An 18287-nucleotide genomic window follows, 5' to 3' on the forward strand; every position below is an offset into this window, starting at 1 on the left:
AATGACAACCCTAATTTTCATGTTACTCTGTGAACAGAGATGTTAGCTCTGAATTTCTGTCACTGGTGATTAATTCTCCAAAGAGAGTACAACACATTTTATTCTATAAGATCACACAGGGATATGTGTTAGTGAAATCCACAGGGAAGCCAAATCTTTTCTTTGAGCATCTAAATTTATTTCCTCCCACACCTGTACTCCACCAGAGCAATTTCTGAATAACATGAACTCCACAGCCTTTCCTTTGTTGCTAGCTTTCTGGTGGAGATATTAAGATCAATGAAATAACAGAATGAAAATTAGAATTTTGAATGTTCAAGAGTTGACTGCATCTTGTCTTTGAATTAATTTGTGTGAAAGTGCAGGGCATATAGTAATGTTCAAAAAATAGCTTTATTTTTTCTTGCTTATCATGACATTCCAATCATTTTCCCGACTCCTATTATTTACATTTAGCATACTACTAGGCTCATGTATGGGACTCAGGACCTTCTTTCTACGAGCATAATCTCTAATACTGATACAATTACAAGGAATCCACACAACTAAACAAGGAACAAATATACACATACGTAGAGGATTTATAATCTCGTCTCAGGTTAGCCTGCTCCCTTGTTGCCATCTCTTTACAATGCCTTCGCTATTCTTGTCATTATCCTCAGCCACATTTATACTAACATCTTTCACAGTAATTCCCCACTGCCTCTTAAGTTTTTTCTAAAATTGTCAAACATTTGAACCATTAATTCATTCTATCATCCAAATCACTCCTCTTCAATCTATCAACTGGCTTCTGAAACACCTTTGCTAGGAAACTGTTCCAGATCAAGTACACCCCCAAACTGTAAATCAGAAAACCACGTACATATGGTGACTGTGGCAAAGCATGCTTATTTCTCTGGGCATCATTACTCCCACTCATAAACAAAAAAGGCTAGACAATTTTAAAAATTCCTTCCAGCTTAAGTTCTATAATTTCCTTTACTATACTATAAACATACTGGAACTATATATATGTCCTTTACAAATATGGAGAGCATTTGTAAAGAAATAAGAAAGATGTTAACAAACATCTGGTCAGGGTACAAGGCATACAATACTGTAATCTATGCAAAAGCTACAGCCATAGGATGAAAGAGGCAGTGGAAGAGGATGACAAGAGAAATATTAAAAAGTGTAATGATGCAAAATTTCGCATGAGGTTAACGTAAAACAAAAGAAGTGATGAATCTGTAGGATTATGCATAAAAGAAAGATGAAATAGGTAATGCTATATATTGTAAGGAGAGAATAAACACTGTCAAGGTGAGAAAATATGTGGCAAGTTCTCTCCCTGTTTAGATTGGTCAAATCTTAAAGATGAGACTGAAGAGGAAAATCCATAAGCAGATAAGAGAAGATTTATTTTCATTTACTTATTAAAAAATATTAACTGAATGCCTACTATAGGAAAAAATAATCACAGTAAGTTTATCCAGTTATGGGATATCCGAAAGGAACCTCACAATGGCCCCTGTCATTTCAATTCCATTCATAAAAGCCAAATAAATATGAGGAATGACCCAAAGATTTGTTTTTTCAAGAAAGCAAGGCTTCCAAGGTCATAAAAACAGTAACAACAAAGTACACTGCCACATTTACCTAACATTAAAGTAAATGAAGAAAGTATGTCTAGAGACTGCCAGGTCAGAACATATACCCCAGCATTTACTTACTCCCTTTGTCAAACCTGAAGAAAATCCATGAAAACTCTAGGGATCACTGACGGCAAAAAATGCTTGTACATATATTCAATAATGCCAGTGGCTATAATGAGCTTCTCCCAAAACTTAAAGTGCTCTATCCAGAAGAACCACTCTTTCCTAAATTTAGTTTCTAGAGATATTTAAAAATTTTGTTGCTACACTATTTAAACAGGGCTTTTTTTTTTAAAAAAAAGAAAATATTTTCTGTTACGCTGCTATGATTAGACTACCCGTTAGCAATTATTATGCTCTGGAAGGCTATAAACTTAACAAGCTGTGTTAAGCACAAAAGGCAACACTTCTATAGGCCTATCTAAAGATATGCATGGCTTCTCTGTGGTCTATTAGCATAGTTAATAGGAGCAAGTGTATTAATACAGCCTTTAAATGCAAAGGACTTGCCAATAAAACAAACTCGAGATTTTATATCCACTCTGAAATATGTCTTCCTGTTTAATTTATGTTCAATAATATTTCCCATGAGGTGTATGTATGAGAAATTATCTGGTATCATGATCTACATTTTTATCAAAGCATTCTCAGACCACAAAGTAACATAAAAATACCTAATCCTCTATCTCATTTAGAGTACAGCAATAAGCTAGTTAACAAAATGAGAATGTAAACACAAAAAAGGGAAATATTTGACTAATAGGATAGAAAAGTTGAAAACTCTGGTCAAGAGGATATTCCCAGTGTTGATTTGTTAATTATTTACAAGGAGGACAATAGTCTGTTCATAAAGAAATAATCATTTCAGCATTTATTTAACACCTCAGAGTATTTCTCAATTATGTCCACAAACTGTACTCTTATCTCACAAGGAATGATAATTCATACACTTAGAGTTGGGTGGTTCGGCTGAAAACCATGGCAAAAAACCTGAGTTTCCTTGAAGGCTTATGTTTTAGCTTAAACATCCCTGCACATTCTGTATTTTTCTCCATAAAACAATCTTTTCTGTTTTAATATAAAAAGTTTCCCCATACCCATCTATTCTAAACTTTTTAGTAAAACTAATGTTCTAGGAAGAGATTTATTTTATGGCTTTACATATCCCCAATGTTCTTCTAGGTACTCCAGAAATGTCTTTCTAATGTGAAAGACAAGGTCAAGGCAACGAAGCTTCTATCCCAAAGAGAATTAGTTAGAGCTCACCAATGGTCAACCAGATAAATTTCTTTCCCTGATTGATATCTCACATTTGGAAGCAGAGAATGCTGGTAGCATTCTATAAATTCTCAATATTAACTTAGTGGATAAGATTTAGAGAGATTAGATGTCCTAGATTTCACAGAACATCTAGCAGACAGAAAGGGATATACTGTTTCTAAGCAAATGTACATGCATGGTGAAAAAGAAGAGCTTTCATCATTAAAAAAATATATTTATACAAATATATATATATATGGCAGTGAAATCATCTTAATGCCCTCTTTACAAATTTTAACATTTGACTGTAATTTAAAATGTACTGTCTAAAGGAACAAAGGTGCTTTAAGAAACGAGAAACACAGCAATCTATGTCAAAAGAGCTCTAAGAGCTACAAAACAACAGCAAATGAATGTAGATGCAAAAATCCTCAACAAAATACCAGCAAGCACAATCCAGGAACATTTAAAAAAAAAAAAAAAAAGGATTATACATCATGCCTAACTGGAATTTAACCCAGGAATGAAAAGTTGGTTTAATAATCAAACATCAATTAATGTAATATACCATATCAATAAAATAAAGGACAAAAACCACATGATCATCTAAATAGATGCAGAAAAGGGTTTGAAAAAATCCAACAATGATTCATGATTAAAAAAAAAAAAACCTCAGTAAATAGGAAGAAAAGGAAACTTCCTCAACCTGAAAAAGGCCATCTACGAAAAACCCACATCTAATACCATATTTAATGGTGAAAGACTAAGTGCTTTCCCCCTGTGATCACAAACAAGTCAAGGATGTCTGCTCTCGCCACTGCAAGTCAACTTTGTATTAGAGATTATAGTCAGGGCAATTAGGTAGGGAAAAGAAATAAAAGGTATCTAGATTCTAAAGAAAGAAGTCAAACCATCTCTATTTTGCGTGACACAATTTTGTACACAGAAAATCTAAAAAATCCACTTAAAAACTATTACAACTAATAAAAGAGTTCAGCAAGGTTACAGGATAAAAGATTAATATACAAAAGTCAACTATATGTTTATACAATGATAGTGAACAACCCCCAAAAGAAATTAAGGAATCAATTCCATGTATGTCTGCATCAAGAAAAATAAAATACAAAGGAATAAATTCAACAGAAGAAGCAAGACCTGTACACTGGAAACTATGAAAACATTGTCAAAAGAAATTAAACACCTGTATTAATGGAAAGACATTCCATGTTCATGACTGGAAGACTTAACATTGTTAAGATGGCAGTACTCCCCACATTGATCTTCAGATTCAACTCAATCTCTATTAAAATCTCAGCAGGTTTATTTGCAGAAATTAACAAATTGATCCAATCCTAAAACTCATATGGAAATGAAAGGGACTCAGATAACCTAAAATATTCCTGAAAAAGGAGAAAAAGATGGGGATCTCACCCTTGCCAATTTTAAAACCTACTACAAAACTACAATAATCAAGAGTGTGGTACTGGCATAAAAACAGACATATAGATGAATTAAACATAAATAAACACTCATTTTTATAATAAACTGATTTTTCAACCAGGGTAACAAGAAAATAAAAGGGAAAAAACAGTCTTTTCAACATGCAGTGCAGGGAGAACTTGCTATCCACATGCAAAAGAATAAAGTTGGGCCCCTATAACTCACAGCATTTACAAAAATTAACTCTAAATGAATTAAAGACCAAGATGTGAGAGCTAAAACTATAAACTCTTGGAAGAAAATATTGGCATAAATCTTCACAACCTTGAATTAGGCAATGGTTTCTTAGATATGACACCGAAAACACAAGCAACAACAACAAAAATAGATTGGACTTCATCAAAACTTAAAAACATTTGTGCTTCAAATGACACCATCAAGAAAGTGAAAAAACAATGCACAGAATGGGATCGATTTTTGCAAATAATATATCTGATAAAGGACTTGTAAATGGAATATATAAAGAACACTGAGAACTCGACAATAAGAAGACAACCCGGACTTCCCTGGTGGCACAGTGGTTAAGAATCCGCCTGCCAATGCAGGGGACACGGGTTCGAACCCTGGTCCAGGAAGACCTCACATGCCGCGGAGCAACTAAGCCCTGTTGCCACAACTACTGAGCCTGCACTCTAGAGCCCACGTGCCACAACTACTGAGCCTGGGTGTCACAACTACTGAAGCCCGCATGCCTAGAACCTGTGCTCCGCAACAAGAGAAGCCACTGCAATAAGAAGCCTGTGCACCACAACGAAGAGTAGCCCCCACTCGCCACAACTAGAGAAAGCCTGAACACAGCAACGAAGACTCAACGCAGCCAATAAATAAATAAATATTAAATTAAAAAAGACAACCCAATTTAAAAGGATCTGAATAGATATTTCTTCAAAGAAGATACACAAATAGACAAAAAGTACATGGAAATATGTTCAACATCATTAGCCATTATGCAAAAGGACAGATAAGAATCTTCACAGATTTCTGGTGGAAACATAAAACGGTGCAGCCTCTCTGGAAAACAGTCTGGCAGTTCCTCAAAAAGTTAAACAGAGTTACTATTTGACCCAGCATTCCTAGACATGTACCCAAGAGAAATGAAAATGTATGTCCACACAAAAACTTACACATAGGGCTTCCCTGGTGGCGCAGTGGTTGAGAGTCCACCTGCCGATGCAGAGGACACGGGTTCGTGCCCCGGTCTGGGAAGATCCCACATGCCGCGGAGCGGCTGGGCCCGTGAGCCATGGCCATTGAGCCTGCGCATCCAGAGCCTGTGCTCCGCAACGGGAGAGGCCACAACAGTGAGAGGCCCGCGTATCGCAAAAAAAAAAACCAAAAAAAACCTTACACATATATGTTCACAGCAGCATTATCCATAATAATAAAAAGTATAAATAACCCAAATGCCATCAATAAATGAACAGATAAGTTAAATGTGGTACTGCCTATAAAATTTAATATTATTTGGCAATAAACAGAAATGAGATACTAATACATGCTACCACAGAAATAAACCTTGAAGTTATCATGCTAAGTTAAAGAAACTAGTTTAAAAAGACTACATATTATATAATTCTATGTATATGAAATATCCAAAATAGGCAAATTCATTGAGACAAAACTAAAGAGTGGTTGTCTAGGGCCAGGAAGGTTGGTGAGAAGTGAGGAGTGACTGCTAATGGGTACAGGATTTCATTCTGATGTAATGAGAATGTTCTAAAATTGATTGTGGTGATGACTGCACAACTCTGTGAATACACTTTAAAAAAACTGAAAAATAAATCAAAGGAATCCAAATTGGGAAGAAAGAAGTAAAACTGTCACTGTTTGCAGATGATATGATACTATACATAGAAAATCCTAAAGATGCCACCAAAAAACTACTAGAACTCATCAATGAGCTCGGTAAAGTTGTAAGATACAAAATTAATATTCAGAAATATGTCACATTTCTATACACAAACAATGAACTATCAGAAAGAGAAAATAAGGAAAAAATCCCATTTACAATTGCATCAAAAAGAATAAAAAACCTAGGAATGAACCAACCTAAAGAGGTAAAAGACCTGTACTCAGAAAACCATGAGACACTGATGAAAGAAACTGAGGACAACACAAACAGATGGAAAGATATGCTGTGTTCGTGTATTGGAAGAATTAATATTGCTAAAATGACCGTATTACCCAAGGCAATTTACAGATTCAATGCAATCCCTATCAAAATACAAAGGACATTTTCACAGAACTAGAACAAATAATTTTTAAAAATTGTGTGGAAACACAAAAGACCCCGAATAGCCAAAACAATCTTGAAAAAGAAGAACAGAACTGGAGAAATCACACTGCCTTACTTCAGACTATACTACATAGCTGCACTAATCAAAACAGTATGGTGCTGGCATAAAAAAAGACATTTAGATCAAAGGAACAGAATAAAGAGTCCAGAAATAAACCCATACACTTATGGTCAGTTAATCTACAACAAAGGAAGCAAGAATATACAATGGAGAAAAAAACAGTCTCTTCAGTAAATGGTGCTCGGAAAACTGGACAACTACATGTAAAAGAATGAAATTAGAACATTCTCTAACACCATACACAAAAATAAACTCAAAGTGGATTAAAGACCTAAATGTAACACCAGAAACCATAAAACTCCTAGAAGAAAATACAGGCAGAACACTCTTTGACATAAATCGTAACAATATTTATGGATCTATCCCCTAAAGCAGAAGAAACAAAAGCAAAAATAAACAAACGGGACCTAATTAAACTTAAAAGCTTTTGCACAGCAAAGGAAACCATCTACAAAATGAAAAGACAACCTACCGAATGGGAGAAAATATTTGCAAATGATATGATGATAAGGGGTTAATATTCAAAATGTATAAACAGCTTATACTCAACATCAAAAAAGCAAACAACCTGATTAAAAAATGGGCAGAAGATCTGAATAGACATTTTTCCAAAGAAGACATACAGATGGCTTACAGGCACATGAAAAGATGCTCAACATTGTTAATCATCAGGGAAATGAAAGTTAAAACCACAATAAGATATTACCTCACACCTGTCAGCATGGCTACCATCAAAAAGAACACAAGTAACATGTACATCTGAAACTTATACAATATTGTACATTAACTATACCTAAAATAAGAAGTCTGAGATGAAAGGTGGAATGCATGATTTCCCCTAAAATTTATATAATAGTTAAGACATCAAAAATGGAAATGACAAAAATGAATCTGAATACAGGAAGAAAGATCAGGTACAGAGAAAACTGATAAAAAAAACATGTTGCTTTAAAAGAATAAAACACATTTTCCAAGGAACAAAGCATAAGAGGCAGCATGATATGTAATACTTAAAGCTGTGAGATGTCTGACAATTTAAATTCATGTTTAAATTTGAACCCCCCAAAAGTTAACATTCTAATATTCACTGGTTATTTCTTTCAGTTCAAGTATATACTCATTTTATGAAGCAGCCATAATAATTTTCTATTTTTTTTTTTTTCCGGTACGCGGGCCTCTCACTGTTGTGGTCTCTCCCGTTGCGGAGCACAGGCTCTGGACGCACAGGCCCAGCAGCCATAGCTCACGGGCCCAGCCGCTCCGCAGCATGTGGGATCTTCCCGGACCAGGGCACGAACCCGTGTCCCCTGCATCGGCAAGTGGACTCTCAACCACTGTGCCACCAGGGAAGCCCCATAATAATCTTAATACCAAAATCTAACAAGGACTTATGGAAAACAAAAATTATAGTCCAATCTATCTAATAAATATAGCGGAAAAAATCCTAAAAAACAATTAGCAAAGCAAATTCAGTGTTACAAAAAGAAAATATATCCAAGTTCAGTTTAGCCCAGGAAGGCAAGATTTATTTAAGAGTTGAAAATTAACTGATGTAATTCACCATATTAATAGAATAAAGGAGAAATCTTACATAATCATCTCTAAATGCAGAAAAGGCATTTGTCAAACTTCACCTTATTCATAATAAAAACTCTTCTACAATCTAGGAACTGAAGGAACTTCTTCAATCTAATAAAGAACATCCATGAAAAACCTCCAGTATCATATCTATGAGGATGAAAAAAGAGCACTTTGTCCCTTTCCTTGTACTTTAGGAATAAGGCAAGAGTGTCAACTATTACTACCTCTATTCAATAATGATTGGAGGTCCTAGCCAGTGCAATAATGCAAGAAAATAAAATAAAATGCATACAGATTGGAAAGAAGTAAAATTTTATGTGCCAATGATATGACTGTTATGTAAACAATATTAAGGAATCAGAGAAAATATATCAGAACAAGTAAATTTAGGAAAATCACAATGTTATTGCGGTAGCCAGCCTCTAAAATGGGTCCTGGTGATCCCTGTCTCTTGCTATTCATGTCCTTCTTTAATTCCCTCCCCTTGAGTATGGACTGACCTAGTGATTATCAAAGTTAACTGAATGTAACTTCTGAAACTAGATTACCAAAATATAGTGACTTCTGTCTTGACTGCTCTTGCTTACTCTGATGGGAGCCAGTTGCCAAGTTGTAATCTACCATATGGAAAGGCCCTAGAAACAAGAAACTAAGGGAGGCCTCTAGCCAATAGTCAGCAAGGAACTAAGGAGGCCTCTAGCCAATAGTCAGCAAGGAACTGAGAAACTCAGTCTCAGGAAGACATAACTGGAAATTGTAGGAAGGAGAAGTAATACATGTGATGGTAGAAAGTTTACCAACATCCTTAGAAATGTGGAAAGGAGGAAATGTGCCTAATGAACTGGGTAACTAATCTAAGGAGATTTCCAAGTAAAGTGTTGAAAGTACTGCCTGGTTTCTTCCTGGTGTTTACAGTAAATTGGGAGAAGAGAGAGATAAGTTGAAGGAAAGACTATTAAACCAAAATGAGGCAGGATTTTCATAGTTTCAAAAATTCTCAGCCTCTCCAGATAGCAAAACTGCTAAAATTAAGAAATGTCTTCTGAGTAGATTTCAAAACCAGGACACTGCCAGGAAAATAAAGCTCTGGAGATAAAGACTAGGTAATAACTTCTTTTGAAGACCTCAGAAACATCAAAGTTGATGCCTCAATAGAGTCAAATGAAAAGCACTTTGAAGACATTAAGGTTGGGTCTCACAAATTCTCTCAAACAATGGGGCCTCTGGGAAGCTTACTAGTATTTTAAATGGCTAAAATTTTGTGATAATGTTAGGCAGCCATAGATAACTAATACAGATTTTAACATTAATCAGTCACTTTAAACTCCTCATCAGATCATTCCACCTGCATCTGCTGCTTTATCTCTTTCCAACATGTTGTTTTCTCTTGCCTTTTCATATACTCATAGTTTTATTAATATCTGGATATCTTGGGTAGGACAGTAGTAACTGAGGCAAATAATTTCTATGCTTGGTAATGAGCAGACTTTTCCTTTGGCCAGGTGTTTAGGGTAGAGGTTGTATTTATCTAATCACATGTTAGGCAGGTTTAAGGTTTACTGTTGCTACGGTTACCCTCAGCACACCACAGGCTTCAAATTCCTCTAGGCATAATCACCCCCTCAAGTGGACCAGATGTTTTCCTCAATGTCTGCTCCACCCTTAGCTTTCAGTTTTCCCCTCTAGAGGGTCTGTCTCTTGTGAGGTTCTCATTAGTATTCAACTGCTACTTTTTTTTTTTTTTTTTTTTCCGGTACGCAGGCCTCTCACTGTTGTGGTCTCTCCCGTTGCGGAGCACAGGCTCCGGACGCGCAGGCTCAACGGCCATGGCTCACGGGCCCAGCCACTCCACGGCATGTGCGATCTTCCCGGACCGGGGCACGAACCCGTGTCCCCTGCATCGGCAGGCGGACTCTCAACCATTGCGCCACCAGGGAAGTCCTCAACTGCTACTTTTATTAGACACTTATTAGTCTAGGGATGGGGGTCTGGATTGGAGTGGTATTCTCTATTATTCTAATTAGGCTTGTGCTAATCAGACTGTATGCCTGAGTCTTACAAGTGCTCCTGTCTCTCCTCCATAGTTCTGTGATCAGCATGTAACCCTGCCCTCCCACCAAGTTATTTTCTGCTCACCCCCAACTTCAGTGTTGTTTTTTTATCTTTTTTCTTTAATTTATTTTTTTTATACAGCAGGTTCTTTTTAGTTATCTATTTTATACATATTAGTGTATATATGTCAATCCCAATCTCCCAGTTTATCCCACCTCCACCACCCGCTTCAGTGGTTTTTACCAGTGCCATATAGGCTACATTTTACAGAATCCCTCTTCCTAAACTTACGGTTTTTGTTACATAGCAAAGATACAGAAGGATCCATGAAATATTTTGCGCACTTTCCATAACAACTGTTGTTCCTCCTCCCAGGCCTGTACCAGGAGGGATGCTTAATCAGGACTCTCATCAAGTGGGGCCTATGGAGAAAAAGTTTGCAAGAGAGTTCAAGCTGCCCCTATACTTGCTGCCCTAGGGGGCTCCCTATTCTTACCGGCCCACATCTGGCCTCTACCAATTTGTTGCCTCTTGTAGCTGAAATGTTCTTACCCATTTCCAGAGGTGTCTGCCCCATGTAAGCTAGTGCTCACACCTCATCTTTCCCTGTAGGCACAGGTCTCTCCTGAGATTTTGAGTTAACTGGTTGAACTGAGCGTTCTGTTTCAAGAAATGTCCAGAGCTTGCAGTTTGTTCCACATTCTTTTTTTTTTTTTTTTTTTTTGCGGTATGCGGGCCTCACTGCTGTGGCCTCTCCCGTTGCGGAGCACAGGCTCCGGAACGCGCAGGCTCAGCGGCCATGGCTCACGGGCCCAGCCGCTCCGCGGCATGTGCGATCTTCCCGGACCAGGGCACAAACCCACGTCCCCTGCATCGGCAGGCAGACTCTCAACCACTGCGCCACCAGGGAAGCCCTCCACCTTATTTTTAAGTGTAAGGTTGGGAGCAACATTCTTTACAGTCATGTAGACTTAGCTACATAATTATTTATACATATTTATATATTAGTTTTTGCTCCTGTTAAATTAAACAAGGAGGCCATTAGACTGAGGTGCTTCTCGTACCTTAGCAGCCTACTTAAGCAAACCAAAACCTATGCCTATAATGTGCCAAGATTAAGAAGTCAAAACCCAGGACTTACCTGGTGGCGCAGTGGCTAAGACTCTGTGCTCCCAATGCAGGGGGCGTGAGTTCGATCCCTAATCAGGGAACTAGATCCCACATGCTGCAACTAAAAGATCCTGCATGCCACAACTAAAAGATCCTGCATGCTGCAACTAAGACCCAACACAGTCAAATAAATAAATATTTTTTTAAAAAAAGGAATAAAAACCCAAGAACAACCTGTCACAAACAGCCACCTAAGTTTTCCCAAATAAGGCAATTGCTTAAGCTACAGCCAATCAAATACTTTCCTTGCTTTGCTTCTGAGCTTGCTTTATAATAAAGTCTCTCCCCTCACTCTTGTGCGTAGAGGGCTCCCAACGACTTCTGGTTCAAGGCTGCCCTATTTGATTTTTGCTCAAATAAAGTCTTAAAAATGTGATATGCCTCAATTTATTTTTGAAAACTCTTATTTTCCTCCCAATTTTCAAAGCTGGAACAATTTTAGCAACAAAATAACTATAACATTAGATTATAACCCATAGGACTATGATATTTATTAATGTTAAAAGATAACCTGAGGCATTATTACATTATCCACAGGAGCTAAGAAAGAGATTTTTACAGAGAAGGGGTGGAAGCCAAGCAAGGAGAGTATTTTCCTGGCTACAGTGTAAGCAACTGCCTTATTTAGGAAAGCCCAGGTGGCTGTTTGTTATGGGTTGTCCTTAGGTTTTGATTTCTTAACCTTGAGGCATTAAAGGTATAGGTTTCGGTTTGCTTATTTAGGCTGCTAAAGCATTAAAGCCTCCTCAGGCTAATGACCTCCTTATTTAATTAATTTAATATTACTTTAAAAGGAGAAAAATAGCTTTCACAGTGAAAAAACCTGGCAAAAGCTACCTTAATCATGTGATCAAGGTTAATATCATCAGTAAAAAGACATATTAATTTCAGGTAGCCCCTGCTATGACATACTGGAAAGGCACATCGCTTCTGTGGTATTCTTGCCAAAAATGCATAATCTGAATCTAATCAAGAGAAAACACTAGACAAATCCATATTGAGAGACATTGCACAAAATATGTGATTAGTGCCAAGGTTATGAAAGACCAAAGAATTATCACAGATTAGAGAAAACTAAGGAGATGTGACAACTAAATATGATGCAAGATACTGAACTGGATATTGGATTAGAAAAATGTTATCAGTGACATGACATTGGTGAAATGTGAATAAAATCTATAGTTTAACTGACACTACTACATTACTGTTAATTTCTTAGTTTAGATAACTGTACTATGATAATGCAAAATGTTAACAGTATGGAAAACTGAGTAGAGGATATATGGAAATTCTATCTTCATAACTTTTCTGTAAGTCTAAAATTATTTCAAAATAAAAAGGTTAAAAAGAAACAAACTCAACCTAAACATAAACAGAGTATGTATGGGAAGTAGGGAGAGTGTCAAAGAGGGATTTTTCTTTATTGCAGTTTTTTTAATAAGATGATAATTTTAATATTTGTGTAATTACATTAAAATTAGGAGGAAAGGTATACCATAAAGTGAATAAAGATGCAATTTCTGGCTCTGTAAGAGCGAATATAAAATATCACTCAATATTATCCAATTCCCTTTGTTGTGTCCTAATCAATTAATTTAAAAACTACTAGAGAGACCTTCAAGATGGCAGAGGGGTAAGACATGGAGATCACCTTCCTCCCCACAAATACATCAGAAATACATCTACTTGTAGAACAACTCCTACAGAACACCTACTGAATGATGGCAGAAGACCTCAGACTTCCCAAAAGGCAAGAAACTCCCCACGTTCCTGGGTAGGGCAAAAGAAAACAGAAAAAAACAGAGACAAAAGAATAGGGACAGGACCTGCACCTCTGGAAGGGAGCTGTGAAGGAGGAAATGTTTCCACGCACTAGGAAGACCCTTCACTGGCAGAGACAGGGGGTGGCGGTGCGGAGGGAGCTTCAGAGCCATGGAGGAGAGTGCAGCAACAGGGGTGCAGAGGGCAAAGCAGAGAGATTCCCGCACAGAGGATCAGTGCCAACCAGCACTCACCAGCTTGAGAGGCTTGTCTACTCACCTGCCTGGGTAGGTGGGGGCTGGGAGCTGAGGCTTGGGCTTCGGAGGTCAGACCCCAGGGAGAGGACTGGGGTTGGCTGCGTGAACACAGCCTGAAGGGGGCTAGTGCACCACAGCTAGCTAGGAGGGAGTCTGGGAAAAAGTCTGGAGCTGCCGAAGAGGCAAAAGACCATTGTATGGGGGTGTGCGAGGAGAGGGGATTCAGAGCACTGCCTAAACGAGCTCCACAGACGGGGCGCTAGCCGCGGCTATCAGCGCAGATAGTAGAGACAGGCATGAAATGCTAAGGCTGCCAGCAAGAAGCCTGTGTGCAAGCATGGGTCACTAACCACACCTCCCCTCCTGGGAGCCTGTACAGCCCACCACTGCCAGGGTCCCATGATCCAGGGACAACTTGCCTGGGAGAACGCACAGTGAACCACAGGCTGTTGCAATGTCACTCCGGCCTCTGCCACCTCAGGCTCGCCCCGAATTCTATGCCCCTCCCTCTACCGAGCCTGAGTGAGCCAGAGCCTCCTAAACAGCTGCTTATTTAACCCCGCCCTGTCTGGGCGGGAACAGATGCCCTCAGGTGACCTACATGCAGAGGTGGGGCCAAATCCAAACCTGAGCCCCTGGAGCTGTGCGAACAAAGAAGAGAAAGGGAAATCTCTCCCAGCAGCCTCAAGAGCAGCAGATTAAATCTCCACAATGAACTTGATGGATCCTGCATCTGTGGAATAACTAAACAGACAACAAATCATCCCAAAATTGAGGTGGGGGACTATCAGAGCAACAGTAGACTTGGGGTTTGCTGTATGCGAATGACTGGTTTCTGGTTTTATGTTTATCTTAGTTTAGTATTTAGAGCTCATTATTATTGGTAGACTTCTTTATTGATTTGGCTGCACTCTTCCTTTTTTTGTTTTTTTTTTTACATATATATTTTTTTTCCTTTTTCTCTTTTTGTGTGTATGTGTATGCTTTGTGTGATTTTGTGTGTATAGCTTTGCTTTTACCATTTGTCCTGGGTTCTGTCCATTTTTTTTTTTAATATAGTTTTTAGTGCTTGTTATAATTGGTGGATTTGTTTCTTGGTGTGCTTTCTCTCTTTTTTTCCTTCTATCCTTTTTCTTTGTTTCTTATTACTTTTTAATTATTTTATTTTATTTTTAATAATTTTCTTAATTTTTTATTTTAATAACTTTATTTCATTTATTTTTTTCTTTCTTTCTTTCTTTTCTTCTGAGCCATGTGGCTGACAGGGTCTTGGTGCTCTGGCTAGCTGTCAGGACTATGCCTCTGAAGTGGGAGAGCCAAGATCAGGACACTGGTCCACCAGAGACCTCCCAGCTCCACATAATATCAAATGGTGAAAGCTCTCCCAGAGATCTCCATCTCAACGCTAAAACCCAGCTCCACTCAAAAACCAGTGAGCTACAGCGCAGGACACCCTATGCCAAACAACTAGCAAGACAGGAACACAACTCCACCTATTAGCAGAGAGGCTGCCTAAATTCATAATACGGTCACAGACACCCCAAAAAATACCAGTGGACACGGACCTGACCACCAGAAAGACAAGATCCAGCCTCATCCACCAAACACAGACAATAGTGCCCTACACCAGGAAGCCTACACAACCCACTGAACCTTAGCCACTGGGGGCAGACACCAAAAACAATAGGAACTATGAACCAGCAGCCTGTGAAAAGGAGACCTGAAACACAGTAAGTTAAGCAAAATGAGAAAACAGAGAAAACCACAGTAGATGAAGGAGCAAGGTAAAAACCCACCAGACTAAACAAATGAAGAGGAAATAGGCAGTCTACCTGAAAAAGAATTCAGAATAATGATAGTAAAGATGATCCAAAATCTTGTAAAAAGAATGGAGAAAATACAAGACATATTTAACAAGGACCTAGAAGAACTAAACAGAAAAGAAACAATGATGAACAAAAAAATAAATGAAATTAAAAACTCTCTAGAAAAAATCAGTGCAGAATAACTAGGAGAAGAACAGATACGTGACATGGAAAATAAAATAGTGGAAATAACTACCACAGAGCAGAATAAAGAAAAAAGAATGAAAAGAAATGAGGACAGTATTAGAAACCTCTGGGACAACATTAAACGCACCAACATTCGAATGATAGGGGTCCAAGAAGAAGAGTAAAAGAAAGGGACTGAGAAAATATTTGAAGAGATGATAGTTGAAAACTACCCTAATATGGGAAAGGAAACAGTAAATCAACTCCAGGAAGCGGAGAGAGGCCCATACAGGAAAAATCCAAGGAGAAACACGCCAACACATATTAATCAAACTATAAAAAATTAAATAATTGATATTATTAAATAATTATAAATAATAATTAAATAATTGGTAATTGATATTTATAGGACATTCCATCCCAAAACAACAAAATACACTTTCTTCTCAGGTGCTCATGAAACATCTTCCAGGAAAGATCATATCTTGGGTCACAAATCAAGCCTTGGTAAATTTAAGAAAATTGAAATCATATCAAGTGTCTTTTCTGACCACAATGCTATGACACTAGATATCAATTACAGGAAAACATCTCTAAAAAATACAAACACACAAAGGCTAAACAATACACTCCTTAACAACCAAGAGATCACTGAAGAAATCAAAGAGGAAATCAAAAAATACCTAGAAACAAATGACAATGAAAACACGACGATCAAAAACCTTTGGGATGCAGCAAAAGCAGTTCTAAGAGGGAGGTTTATAGCGATACAATCCTACCTCAAACAAGAAGAAACATCTCAAATAAACAACCTAAACTTATACCTAAAGCAATTAGAGAAAGAAGAACAAAAAACCCCCAAAGTTAGCAAAAATAAAGAAATCATAAAGATCAGATAAGGAATAAATGAAAAAGAAATGAAGGAAACTATAGCAAATATCAATAAAACTAAAAGCTGCTACTTTGAGCAGATAAACAAAATTGATAAACCATTAGCCAGATTCTCCAAGAAAAAAAGGGAGAAGACTCAAATCAATAGAATTAAAGTGAAAAAGGAGAACTAACAACTGACACTGCAGAAATACAAAGGATCATGAGCGATTACTACAAGCAACTATATGCCAATAAAATGGACAATCTGGAAGAAATGGACAAATTCTTAGAAAAGCAAACCTTCCGAGATGGAAACAGAAAGAAATAGAAAGTATTAACAGACCAATCACAAGCACTGAACTTGAAACTCTGATTAAAAATCTTCCAACAAACAAAAGCCCAGGACCAGATGGCTTCACAGGCAAATTCTATCAAATATTTAGAGAAGAGATAACACCTATCCTTCTCAAACTCTTCATAAAAATTCAGAGGAAGGAACACTCTCAAACTAATTCTATGAGGCCACCATCACCCTGATACCAAAACCAGACAAAGATGTCACAAAAAAAGAAAACTACAGGCTAATATCACTGATGAACATAGATGCAAAAATCCTCAATAAAATACTAGCAAACAGAATCCAACAGGACATTAAAAGGATCATATACCATGATCAAGTGGTGTTTACCCCAGGAATGCAAGGATTCTTCAAATATGCAAATCAATCAATGTGATACACCATATTAACAAACTGAAGAATAAAAATCATATGCTCATTTCAATAGATGAAGGAAAAGCTTTTGACAAAATTCAACACGCATTTATGATAAAAACCCTCCAGAAAGTAGGCACAGAAGGAACTTACCTCAATGTAATAAAGGCCATATGACAAACCCACAGCCAACATCATTCTCAATGGTGAAAAACTGAAACCGTTTCCACTAAGATCAGGAACAAGACAAGGTTACTCACACCACTATTATTCAACATAGTGTTGGAAGTTTTAGCCACATCAATCAAAGAAGAAAAAGAAATAAAAGGAATCCAAATCGTAAAAGAAGAAGTAAAGCTGTCACTGTTTGCAGAAGACATGACACTATACATAGAGAAGCCTAAAGTCTCTACCAGTAAACTCCCAGAACTAATCAGTGAATTTGGTAAAGTAGCAGGACACAAAATTAATGCACAGAAATCTCTTGCATTCCTATACACTAATGATGAAAAATCTGAAAGTGAAATTAACAAAACACACCCATTTACAATTGCAACAAAAAGAATAAAATATCTATGAATAAACCTACCTAAGGAGACAAAAGATCTGTATGCAGAAAATTATAAGACACTGATGAAAGAAATTAAAGATGATACAAATATATGGAAAGATATACCATGTTCCTGGCTTGGAAGAACCAACATTGTGAAAATGACTCTACTACCCAAAGCAATCTACAGATTCAATGCAATCCCTATCAAACTACCAATAGCATTTTTCACAGAACTAGAACAAAAATTTCACAATTTATACAGAAACACAAAAGACCCTGAATAGACAAAGCAATCTTGAGAAAGAATGCTTGAGGAATCAGGATGCCAGACTTCAGACTATCGTACAAAGCTACAGTAATCAAGACACTATTGTACTGGCACAAAAACAGAAATATAGATCAACGGAAATGGATAGAAAGCCCAGAGATAAACCCATGCTCATATGGTCACCTTATGTTTGATAAAGGAGAATATACAATGGAGAAAAGACAGCCTCTTCAATAAATGGTGCTGGGAAAACTGGACAGCTACATGTAAAAGAATGGAATATACAATGGAGAAAAGACAGCCTCTTCAATAAAT

The 18287-nt window shown here is 37.4% G+C and overlaps 1 protein-coding gene across 4 annotated transcripts in view; it reads right to left on the minus strand.

Moving 5' to 3' along the window:
* Nucleotides 1-18287, minus strand: part of KIAA1328 — a gene marked incomplete at both ends in the record, with an annotated part of 383031 nt that overhangs the window by 328689 nt on the left and 36055 nt on the right. The window lies entirely within an intron of this gene.

Source organism: Leucopleurus acutus (assembly GCF_964270905.1).
Source record: "Leucopleurus acutus genome assembly, chromosome: 13".
Classification (NCBI taxonomy): domain Eukaryota; kingdom Metazoa; phylum Chordata; class Mammalia; order Artiodactyla; family Delphinidae; genus Leucopleurus; species Leucopleurus acutus.